The following is a 12,052-nucleotide window of genomic DNA, read 5'->3' as shown; positions in this document are numbered from 1 at the left end:
TATGAAATCATATCTGTGTCAACTCCATCCCGCAGTTCAATTACAAGGGCCAAATTCTTGGCTGAAATGACTCCTCGAACGCTTGCAAATCCGAATGTTTGCAATATCTCATTCAGTGGTCAGTTACTTGTTATTCCCTTTGTATTTGAAAGAGTTCAAGGGCTGTGAATACTCAAAGTTTATTCTAGTGAACATAGAGAACAGAAAAAAAAAATCCCAACAAGTTTGAAAGAGTGTTTTTGAAGGCAAAAATAAATAAATTCTGTTACGTAAACAAAACGGCAGCCTGAATTTCCATTGTTTGGTGATGAAGAAAAGTGTGAAAGAATGTGCAAACCCCACAAGGATACGTTCAAATCCCAGAGCCTCGTGTTTGTGTCTGTCGTGAATGGCAGAACTCAGTTTATGCATCTGTATTTCGATTCCATTTTATTCTCATGAATGCTTCAACGCCGCATGGTACATAAAGCCACCTGTGTCTTTGTATAAACTGAACCTGCACCTCAGTATAGAAAAGTCAGCAAGCACGCTGGGTAAATGACTAAATTACCGAAGCTGACAGCCCAATCCACTGCACTGTAAACACTGGGTTTTTGTGTGAGTGGCAAGGACAGACAGAGATAAGCCAAGCCAACAATGAGGACGGCTGTTGTTGTTGCAGTTTCAGGGTTTGCTTCTACGGTAGGAGAGAAGATACAGAAATGTACTGCCAAATTAGCAGTGGAGAGCTGCCTGATCTGCTTTGCAAAGTTACTTTAACCTGACCTTGGTCAAAAAAAGTTTTATTTTACGGGCTGTTAGCACCACACCGTTTTCAACTAAAAACGTAAAAACTTGTTATGTTTACATTACAACGGCAGTTTTGAAAACAGGTTTCAAAGTGCATGTTTTTGAAAACGGTCTCCGTGTAAACAACAAAAACTCAAATCTCTGAAGATGATGACATCATGGACATGCGTATTACATGTTCAGTCCATGCCCAGATAGCAAACTGACATTGAATCAACGTGGAAATATGACATTGAAACAACGTTGATCCGACATTGTTTTGCTCATCGAATTAACGTTGAACCAACGTCAGGCGCGTCATTCTTTCAAAACTAACGGAAAATCAACTTGAAATCAACGCGTTGTTTCAACGTTAGAAAGCAAACCAATTTTCGATTTTCATTTAGCTTTGAAGAATGCCGCGTCTGACGTTGGTTCAACGCTAATTCGATGAGCAAAGTCAACGTTGTTTCAATGTCATGAGAGACGTCGTTTCCACGTTGATTCAATGTCAGTTTGCTGTCTGGGTGGTGTTTCATCGCTATCTAAAGGTCATTCCATTTAGTAAGATCATTTTTAAGGAATTGCAAACTTTGCGAGGCAGACAACAACAGTATGTGATCAATCAAATACACACAACTTGTGTTACACACTCCACAGCGCCACTTGGGATTTATCATGGATTCACTGCATTTACGGCCAGCAAAGCAACATAGTAAAATTCGAATAGTATTTTATTTTTTGAATAATTACAGATCGAATATTCCAAAATTCGGCTATTTGTGCATACCCCTAGTTTAAGCATATCGTTGTCGTGTAAACGGACCAATAAGCCCTGTGTTTTGTTCAGTTCATGGTCCGATATCATCTTATGAAGTTTGGTTGTTCCGTTCCCGCGTTTATCAGTCAAAGAGTTCTCTGAGTTTTCTGTTATTAAACACCAGACTGTTGCACTTAAATCATTTTATTTCAGTATCTTTGACTCAACCATACATGACAGGATCTCTCAGGGGCTGTTTACACAACACCGTTTTCAACTGGAGCATTGACATGTTTTGGCCGCTCATTTACTCGACAACAGTGTTTTGGATGTGCGCAGTGTTGTTCATAGATGTACATCGCACATGTGAATTCATTCAAAAATGACGTTTGTTCTAATACAAGCTAGGCTACATCAAAATAATGAATCCTTAACTTTAAAAAATGTATGATAAAATGTATTTTGATTATATATATATATATATGAAGAGTTCAGATGCGAAAGCCTCTAAATGCCATTTGAAATTTTCTTCTAAAATGATCATTTTTATCAAGCTTGTATATTTAAGTTCAGTAATTTCACTTAAGTGGCAATGAAGATTACTGTAACGAAGACGCAGGCTGAGTAGAATCCATGTGCAGTTTATTCAAATATAGCAAGCTCAGTGTACAAAACAGTCATGGGTCAGAATACCAGGGCAGACAACAGTATCAGAGACAGGGCATAAATCGTAGTCAAAACAGGCAGAGATTCAGGACAGGCATCTGACAACAGGAGAGAAAGTCCGGATGAAACAGAGATCAAAAGGCAGGCTGAGAAGAGTCGTAGTCGTTAATCCAAGGCAGGGTCAAAACACAGGCAGAATATACGATGATAATAACGCTCAGAAATGTAGCCGGTGCAAACAAGACTTCGCAATGTGTGTGAGAACAAGCAGGGTTTAAATAGTCTGGTGATGAGGATCAGGTGTGCTGTAATCAGTCCCTGTATGTGGGTTCTTGGGAAGTGTAGTTCAGCGTTAATGTTTAGTATTCAGGAGAGTGAGACCTCCGGTGGCCGACAGGGGAATCTTCACCGGCGTTCGTGACAATTACCTATTATTTGTCATTTAAGTGAAATTACTGAACTTAAATATACAAGCTTGATAAAAATGGTCATTTTTAGAAGAAAATTTCAAATGGCATTTAGAGGCTTTTGCATCTGAACTCTTCATATATATATATATATATATATATATATATATATATATATATTTTTTTTTTTTATTTTATTTTTTTTCCTTGTTCTTTCATGTGATTTTCACTGAATGAAAGGCTCATTATTATGCGGATCTTTGTCTTCTCAGGTGAGAATCGCCAAATTATTCATGAGGGGGTTGGGTCGTTCACGCATGCCTTTCCAAAATAAAAAAAGTTTTTCACAATTCAAAACAATCTATTGTTTTATGTGAATGATTAGGCAGGATTATTTTCACATCATTTTGAAGCAAAAACTCTAGGCGACAACATCCAATAGTCAAAAGTCTTGTGGAGACACAAGTGTTTTGTGGCCTTTCAGAAACTTTTATTTTATTTTATTTTTCAATAACCATGCATAAACAATATCCTCCCAATAATACAAACATGTACATACATGTTGCTCATATATTATGGTAGCCCTGTTTGTGCCAAATAGAGTGTAATTTCAACTGTGCCATTAATATGTTTATTAGCAACTGAAAAACTTTTCAAAACACCCCAAGGACCCCAAAAACAACTTAGACCCCAGAGGGTTAAAGGAAATTTTATGAATTTGCAAAAGTATTGTTTTATCTAATTAGTGGTAGTTGCTAAAGCATTAATACATTGACTCATTCTGCAATGCTTCTGCCACAAATGATACATTAACTCTTTTATATGTTGATATTTGACAGTGTCACTCAGAAAGTCCAATGACAACAATAACTCTGAAGTTGGACAAAGATCTGACCCACATTCCATTGTTGATTTATGAAAATGTTTATATGCAGCTGTAACTGATTCAAATTTATTGACAGCTGTAACGAACACTGATTAAACGTTCAGCATATGAAAGCAATATTTTTCAGCATGCATATTGATTGAGCGCATGAAACAAGAAGTGTTTTGACTGAAGGTTCTAAATATCAAATGACAATAGACATTATTATCAAGCAGTGATTCAGATTTGTCTTGGCGTTTGTGAGCGAGTGATCTCACGTCTGAAACCCTGCTCTGCCTCTGGCCTCATTACAGCTGTATGTTTTAATGATGTGCAAATCTCCATCTATCAAAATTCATGTTTCCCTTGCGGTACGGTGGCTGTTTTCCAATCAGGTGTCTTCTTTAAACGCACACAGAGGGAAAGTACTATTTGTCATATGGGAAAAGGTGGAAGAGGAAAAAGGAAACATTTTGGAAGGTCTCAGACCTCTGATCAAATAATAATACTCTTCAGAAAGAGCAATATTATTCATGGAGACATGAAAATGGCTGGTTATTTCCACAAACAGAGATATGTCCATGCTCTAGGCGAAAGAATTGAATGATCTAGCATACAACAGGATATAATAGAGGATGGGGCACGGAAATGGAGTAACTGCCTGCTTCAATGCAATCTTTTCTTCAGTCAAATATTATTCTCTGCACACGCATCTCTAAAAACTTTTTATGTGACAGGTGGGTGTCAAGGTATTTCTGGATTCTTTCAGATGTATAGCACTTGCACACATATTATTCCAGAAGAGCACATTCAAAAACTACACTTCCTCCCTGACAGGAGCTTTGAGAACATCTTAAGCCATAAGACCTTGACAGGAGGATTGTGGAAATCTTTTGTGTGCAATTTTCATGTCTCTCTTTTGCAAGGTGTGATAAATGCTTTGGATTTAATCACGAGACTTACAAGGCATGTTATACCGTTTTTCCATTTTAGGGGATTTTCTCATTCAAAACTAAATAAATAAACACTATGTTTTATTTAAGTTGATTTAAATAATTTAATGATATGGGTTCAGCTTCTAAACCAGTGGTTGTCAGTTAGTTTGCTTCGTAATCCAGATCATACATTAGAGGTAAATCAAATGGTGATGCAATACTAATTGATAACAATAAAAAATATTTAAATAAATAAATTAGTCCCCAAATTAAGATTTGTATTTGTTTTTTACTCAATTTTAAATTAATGCACTTATCATGAAACCAAACACATTAGGTCGAAAGGTTGATAAATCACAAGGTTTATAGCTTATTAGGGTCAGGTTTAGGGCCAATTACACTACACCATTTTTAACCTAAAATGGACATACCCACAGCGCCATGCTAAGGGGAGTGCATGCCAAGTAGCAACTGTCAGAACCATCAATTTCAAAGAAAAGCTATAACCACTCACCCTCAGGTCACACTGGGCTGTCAGTGACAGCATTCCCTACGGTCATAGCCCAAGCAATAAACCTCACAGGAAAACTTCCATAAACATAAAAAGCCTACCTGGGCCTGCTCGCCTGGAACCACAGCTTCCAATTAGAAGGGGTCCCTTCTAGGGAATGTGGCTAGGGAACCTGAAGGAACCCCAGCCAATCATTATTTATTTTAGGGGAACGTACTTTCCCCAAAATGCCACCAGGATGGCCTGACCTGGGGTCAGTTACATAGACACTTAGTCCGGCCACTTCCTGCCTCTAGGGGTGAGAGGGGAAGGGAGCCAAACCACCAACAACCCAACACTCGAGCAGTAGCTCAGCAAGGTAAGTGAAGCCTATACTGGCGGCCCAGATCCCTATGCTAGTTCTACACAGCAGGGTCGGGCAGACAGACCCAGCCTCTTCGTTTGGGCCGAAAGAGAGCCTAGGCTACTTATACTATAGTGACTGGGTTAAATATAATTGCATTAGTAAAAAGAGCCTAAAATACAAATTTCATTGACTAAAACTACTATGTCTTTCATCAACACAAACTAGACTAAAATTTCATCAGTTTTCGTCGACTAAAACTAGACTAAAATGTCATCAGTTTTCATAGACTAAGACTAGACTAAAAAGAGTATGAACGTAACTAAAACTAATGAAAACTGAAATGACAGCTTGACACAAAGACTAGACTAAAACTAAAATTAAAACAGGCCGCCAAAAACAACACTACATACTTTCATGCATTCATAAAGTAAAGGGTCAGAGGGTGAAATGCTTAAGCACCTCCACTATCCCTGCCAAAGCCTAGGCCAGTTACAGCGGTGGCCCTGGTGAGGCTCAGAGGAGCCACAGCCTAACTAGAAAAATAGTTATTACTATTTCATACAAGGGGCTGCAGAATCGCCCAGCCCACTGAAAAATCAAAACAGAGCTCAAGAGGGCAATGTACTCAGGAAAGAAGTTAGATGGTCCCGTGGGCCAGACATAAGATCTATCTGAAGCTCTAGCGTCAGTCAAAACTCCAAGTAAAAAATTCTAGAAAGACCAACTACTCTATCCTGAGGTGGCTAAATGCCCGAAGGCTAACATAGTTTCACATCACAAGAAAAGTCATACAACTGATAGAATCGCTCTATCTTTCTAGCCACCTAAAGGAGAATTTCAGGGCCCAAATAATCCATAAATGTAATTACCTTATTACATTGACATGACCCCATAGCTCCATACAAGGAATGAGGTCTGTAGAGAGATACATTTTAGTATTTAATTCACAAAAACTACTCTTGAGAAGACAGAGTCAGTCTCCCCTGCAGCATGAGGAGTGAAGACTTGCCAGATAGTTCCTGAACCTGGGGAACCTGGGGTCTACCACTTTACATGCCCGAAAGAGGCGCTCTCACTAACCAAGCCTAGGCAGAAGCATCAGAACATCGTTCTCATCATAGGCCCAGCCTCAGGTCAGACGTAATGAATGCCTAGGGAGTCGGAAGAGGAGAGGGCAGATTCATGACCCTCTGGGATGGTTATCAATTAACGACCCTGTGTGCGTTTGTGCTGGATAACCTCCCTCAAATCTGTCCTGTTGCGGGAGTCATGCCTCTTCTGAGCCCTGCCCCGCACGAGAGGTGATGCTGGTTTGCTGACTCTGCCAGGTCCTTCCGCGTGCCTGGTTGTGGAACCGCATCTCAACGGTATACAAGTTTTGAATGCTGCTGAGCACGGTTTCGCCTACCTGAACATCCCCACCACTGCCTCTAAGGAGGTGCCGAAGAGTTCAGAGGGTGAAACCGGCAAATCGAAGAAAAAGGGCTTTTCTTTGTCCCCGATGTCGGCTAGATTTAGCCCAGATGTCTCTCCGTTGCCAACATCTATGGTACGGCGCAAGCTCAGCTACCACCTCAGGGGACATTCCTGCCCCCTGGTTGAGATCCCCCAGCAGGTCGGCCTGGTATGCCTGCAGCACCACCATGGTGTGTAGGGCAGCATGGGCCTGACCTGCTGCAGTGTATGTTCTGCCATTCATGGCTCTGCCATGCCATCCTCGAGAACCTCCTGTGTGTGCTCTTCTCCTAGACAGAAAACGCACAGTTTGTGTGTGTCACTCAGCTTCAAAAACCTTGGGCGCGGGTCGGCACACTTAATCGGCCTTCGCTGTACGGTTCATTCTCTTACTGTGTTTTCTTTGAGTAGTGATATTCAAACAGACAGCCCCTGTAGACATACAGATTAAGATTGTAATGTTTTTTTTTTTTAGATTAAGACGAAGATTAAGAAAAATTTTTGAAAAGATTTTTTGGGGTTATTTAAGCTTTATTAAACCAGGTTAGTCTCATTGAGACATATAATCTCTTTTTCAAGAGAGACACCAAGATAGTGGAACAAATTAGATCACACAATCACAAAACAAACACAAAAGAGGCAAAGACAACTCAAGTACATTTCAATTAAATAAAAGTGGCATTTATTAAAACATTTGCATGTGTGGATGGACTAGTGTTCTATAGTTTTAACATAACATTTAAAATCATTTAAGGAAATTAGACACTGTAGTTGAAGTGTTTTCTCTAGGTCATTCCAAGTTGAAGGTGCAACAAACATGAAAGCCTTTTAAAACAACTCTGTCCGGGTTTTAGGTATATTCAATGAGATAGATTTGTTTCAGCTTCAATTTAAACCTTTGCATAAAAATGCAAAAATGCATGTTGGACATTTTCCCCCAGACAGTTTATATAAATAGTGAATAAAAGTGTGACCCCAAAATGAAGCCCTGTGGGACCCCTTTACAGATTGATACATATTTTGATGTTAGGCCATCAACTTGTGTAGATTGAGTCCTGTCAGCGAGGTAGTTGATAAACCATTGATCAGTCTCTGAACTAGTATGCTATGGTCAACAGTGTCAAATGCTTTGGACAGATCAATAAAAAGAGACACAAAGTGCTTTGGCTATATCATTAATTACTTTTATAGCAGCAGTGGTAGTGCTGTGTTTTTTTCCTTAAACCAGATTGATGCTGAGATAAAAATGACTGAGCATTTAAATACTCTTTCACTTGTTCACTAACCAAAGATTCCAATACTTTGGCTGAAAGCTGGGTCTATAATTATTAGGCAAGGAAGGGTCCCTTCCTTTCAAAAGTGGTAAAACATAATCAGACTTCTTAAACTTGGGAATTTTGTTTGTGACCAGTGAAATATTAAAAAGATGAGTCAAAGGTTCATGGAGACAACACAGCAAAACCACACTAGATTGAGTTAAAACTACACTTTTCAAAGTGTTAAATATTTAATACTATGACAGATTTACAACTCTCTAAATAGTTTAACACTTTAACACAGCTCTAAACATTTAACACTAGTCAACACTGGTTAGTGTTAAATTTACCCAACACCGGTGCGTAGTGTCAAAATTTAACACCAAATGTGTGTTTTTCTTTCAACACTACCAAGTTTTTGCCATATTAACACATAGCATGTAAACTTTAACATAAAATGTAACTTTTGTAGAATTGAGTCTAAAACTCCCCCGTACGTCTGGTGGAATTAAAGGTATTGGTAGGACTTGTTCTAGAGCCAGAGTTCAATGGTGCAGAATGGTTTTCTCCTAGTCCTGATATAACGGATTTGGAAAATGTGCAAAGTGGTTCTGAGCATGAACTTGGAACTGAGAGGAGGACCAGTTTATCACCGTTTGATCTATTTTCACCTGTTTCTTCAGGGTCCAAGGAGGATACAAACTTAAAAGTGCGTTTAGCTCGTGTTCAGGTGGAAGTTCAGGACAAAGCAGACAGGCAAAGCAGACACGTGACAGGCAGAGTTGGACTTGCGTCTTAAGATACACGCCCTTGAGATTGAGGCAGAGAAGCAGGTGAAGATCGACAATTAGAGTTAGAAGCTATAAAAATTGTTGGCAGTACAGCCGTGCATGTGCAGCCTGTTACTCCTAAAGTTACAAGTGTTCGTTCTAGAGTAATAAGTGCTTCTCCATTTACGAGTTCAGGTTTCGGCAACGAATACATTTGATGTTGGTAAATAGTACCTCATTTCAGGGAAACCAAGGTTAATTCTTATATTTGCGGCTTTGAGTGTATTGCGACTTTGCTCGCTTGGCCAAAAGAAGTGTGGACTGTATTATTCAATGTAGATTGCTAGGGAAGGCACAATAGGTATTTTCAACATATCCTATAGAAGAGAGTTTAAAATCAGAGACTGTAAAGCTGGTAAAGTGTTCCCTGCGTGTATGAATTTTTGAAGCCTATAGGCAGAGGTTTTGAAATCATAAATAGAAATAGAAAAATAGAAAAGAAATTCTAATTTTACTTTTGTATCTGTCACAAGCTGCTGTTTTGGCAGACAAATTTGTCCTTGCGCACAAGACCATGTTTCCGCCACGTCTAGACAAGAGCGCAGTAGTTAAAATCTCTCCTGGTTTCGATCAGTCCCGAACGAAATTTGTTCCATCGTCATCGAAAGAAGTTCGAAAGCAAGGTCATTTAATTGCTGACTGTAACGTCTTGAAACGAAAACAACAGACCGTTCAGACAAAAAAGTGTTGGCTTTTTAAATAGCGCCCAAGTTTCTATGGGAGATTAGCGCCCTCCATGCAACAGTACATCTTGCAACAACATACTCACACACTGATTGTGGTATCGTTTTCGGTTACGGTAGAGGGACGGGATCCCTTACCAGGAAGCTAAAATTCAGGAGTTTGGAGATCAGTCTGGTTGGTCTTGACTCTTTGGGGAACGTTTTCTGAAGTTAGAGGGCAGACTTTTCATTTTCCAGTGATCTTACCTGGTAACTCTGATTCGGTAGTCAGTACTGTCAAAAGAGTGGTTGTCCTGAAAGAGATTAAAAGAGGGACGGAATATCTTACCTGGAAGCTCTAATTTCAGAGTCGGTACTGACAGCGGTTGTCCTGTAATGGGATGATGTCGGTCGGTTGGCCTTGACTCTTAGGGCGAGGGAATGGTAGAAGCCCGATGCAGCACATCCGCCAGTCTCGATACCCGCAGAATTGTGAGTTTTCTTTTGACCAGGTGAAGAGCTTGGGGAACATCTTCTGAAGTAAGGTTATAGTCCCGAAGTTCTAACCTGACAAAGTAGTCAGACAGGCGTCAGCCAGTGCTTTTCCTCAGTCCCTGAACCCTTTTGAGAAACCAGGAGGGGGAAGGGCTGTTGTAATATCCTTAAAAGACCTAACCTAGCCAGAGCCATCGAAAATGACATACCGGGGTGTATCCTGTAGGTGGATATTGGGGACGAGGGTTTTTGACCCAGTTGGGGATATTTTGTATGGAGTGAAGAATCGAATGTGTAGTTACACATAAAGTTGTTTTTTTTCTATCTTAGGGAAGAAACTTCAAAAGCATGGAGAGTGAAGGAGGAGATCTTTTTTCGAGAGGAGGCAGGAGAATAGAAGAGAAGAGGAGAGAAGGAGACATCTAGATGAAATAAGAGAAGGGAGCGGAAGAGAAATAATGAAAAAAGAAGGAGATATCTTGATGAAAGGAGAGAGAGGAGGGGAAGAAGAGAGGAGACAGGAAGGAGACATTTTGATGAAGGAATGGAGGGGAGTGGAAGAGGAGAAGAGACGAAAAGGAGTTATCTTAATGAAAGGAGGAGTGGAAAAAAAGAGGAGACAGGAAGGAGACATTTTGATGAAGGAAGGGATGGAAGTGGAAGAGGAGAAGAGACCAGAAGTTATCTTGAAGTTAGAGATGAGGAGTTATCTTGATGAAAGAGGGGAGAGACGTGGAAGAAGAGAGGAGACAAGGAGATATGTCGACGAAAGGAGGTGGAGTAGAAAAAAGGAACTAAGAGAAGGATGGAGACATGTTGCAGGAGGGAGGGGAGGAAGAAGAGAGTCAGAGTTGGAAAGGAGGGGGAGAAGGAGGAAAATTGGTAACAGAGATCCAACAAGAAGGGGCGGAAGTATGGAGGAAGCAGACAGAAGTCCGGGAACAAAGGAAGGAGACAAGCGAAGAAGGGGGATCCAGAGTTCAGGAGCGCGGTTTGAGCATTCCACTCTTTTTTTGAAATTATGCCACTATAATGTGGAAGGAGAAGAGGGCCAGGAGGGCACGTCTGGAAGACTGGCGAAGTTGGAAGCCCAGGCTAAAAAGGTTCAGCCGGCCTTTCAATAAGTAAGAACGGAATGTAGACTCCAGGACAATACCAACACGTGGTTACAAAAGGGCCTAATGATACTGGAGGAACATTACCAGGGGGCCTTAATAAAGGCAAATAGGGAGGTCGTCAGCAGCCCGAAAGTGGATTGGAAGGAGGCCTGGCAAGAGGCGGTTAAGTGGGCCCGCAGGAGGTATAGGAGGATGGTAAAAACCCTCATATCTTGGAGAAAGCTTGAGGAAGAGGTGGGGGAGGAGATACTGTAAGTAGGGTCCCCGGAGCTGGGACCGTGTCTCTGGAAGAGCAGGATCAATCGGGACAGGAAGAGGAACAACAGCAGGAACAACAGGGACAGGAACAGTGGGGAAAGGAAGGGGTTGCGGTCCCCATGGAGGTGGACCATCCTCTGGAGGCAGTAGCGCTAATAGCAACGGCAGCAGGAAATTAAACGGGGAGAGAAATCCTCTTGGGAGTTGGTTAAAAAATACCAAGAGTCAGGCAGGGGATCGGCCCGAGTACATGCAGGGTAGGGATGACCCTGCCGACCCTGACTATGGGATACATAGTATGAGTATCTAACTTTAGTTTTTTACGCACGTCAATTTTTCTCTTGACGCCTATTGGATTCAAAATGTTGCAAGCATATAACTAGATTCAAGCATATAACAAGATGTGGTAGTTACAAATTTGAGGATTCAATTGTTTCAGGGATTTATGAACAACGGCAACAGATAAAGAGCTAAACATTGAGCGTCAGCATCAGCCCTGGCAGGCAAGGAAGTCAAGATGCTGCTAACGCTATTGGCCGACAACACTGTGTAACAAGTAGAATAAGGTACTGCGCCTTTAAAATAGTATGTACTCTGTGACTTCCGCTCTCAGTGTGGTCAGTCGACATGTGAAGCGCGAGCTGTGAGCGCATGTATGCGTGTAAGCCGTTTCTACTGCTTTTATTTTCTTTTTGGTAACGCAGTTGTTGTTAGCGGTGT

Source organism: Pimephales promelas, chromosome 23 (genome assembly GCF_988280905.1).
Source record: "Pimephales promelas chromosome 23, fPimPro1.hap1.1, whole genome shotgun sequence".
NCBI lineage: Eukaryota > Metazoa > Chordata > Actinopteri > Cypriniformes > Leuciscidae > Pimephales > Pimephales promelas.
This window is presented reverse-complemented; position numbering follows the sequence as displayed.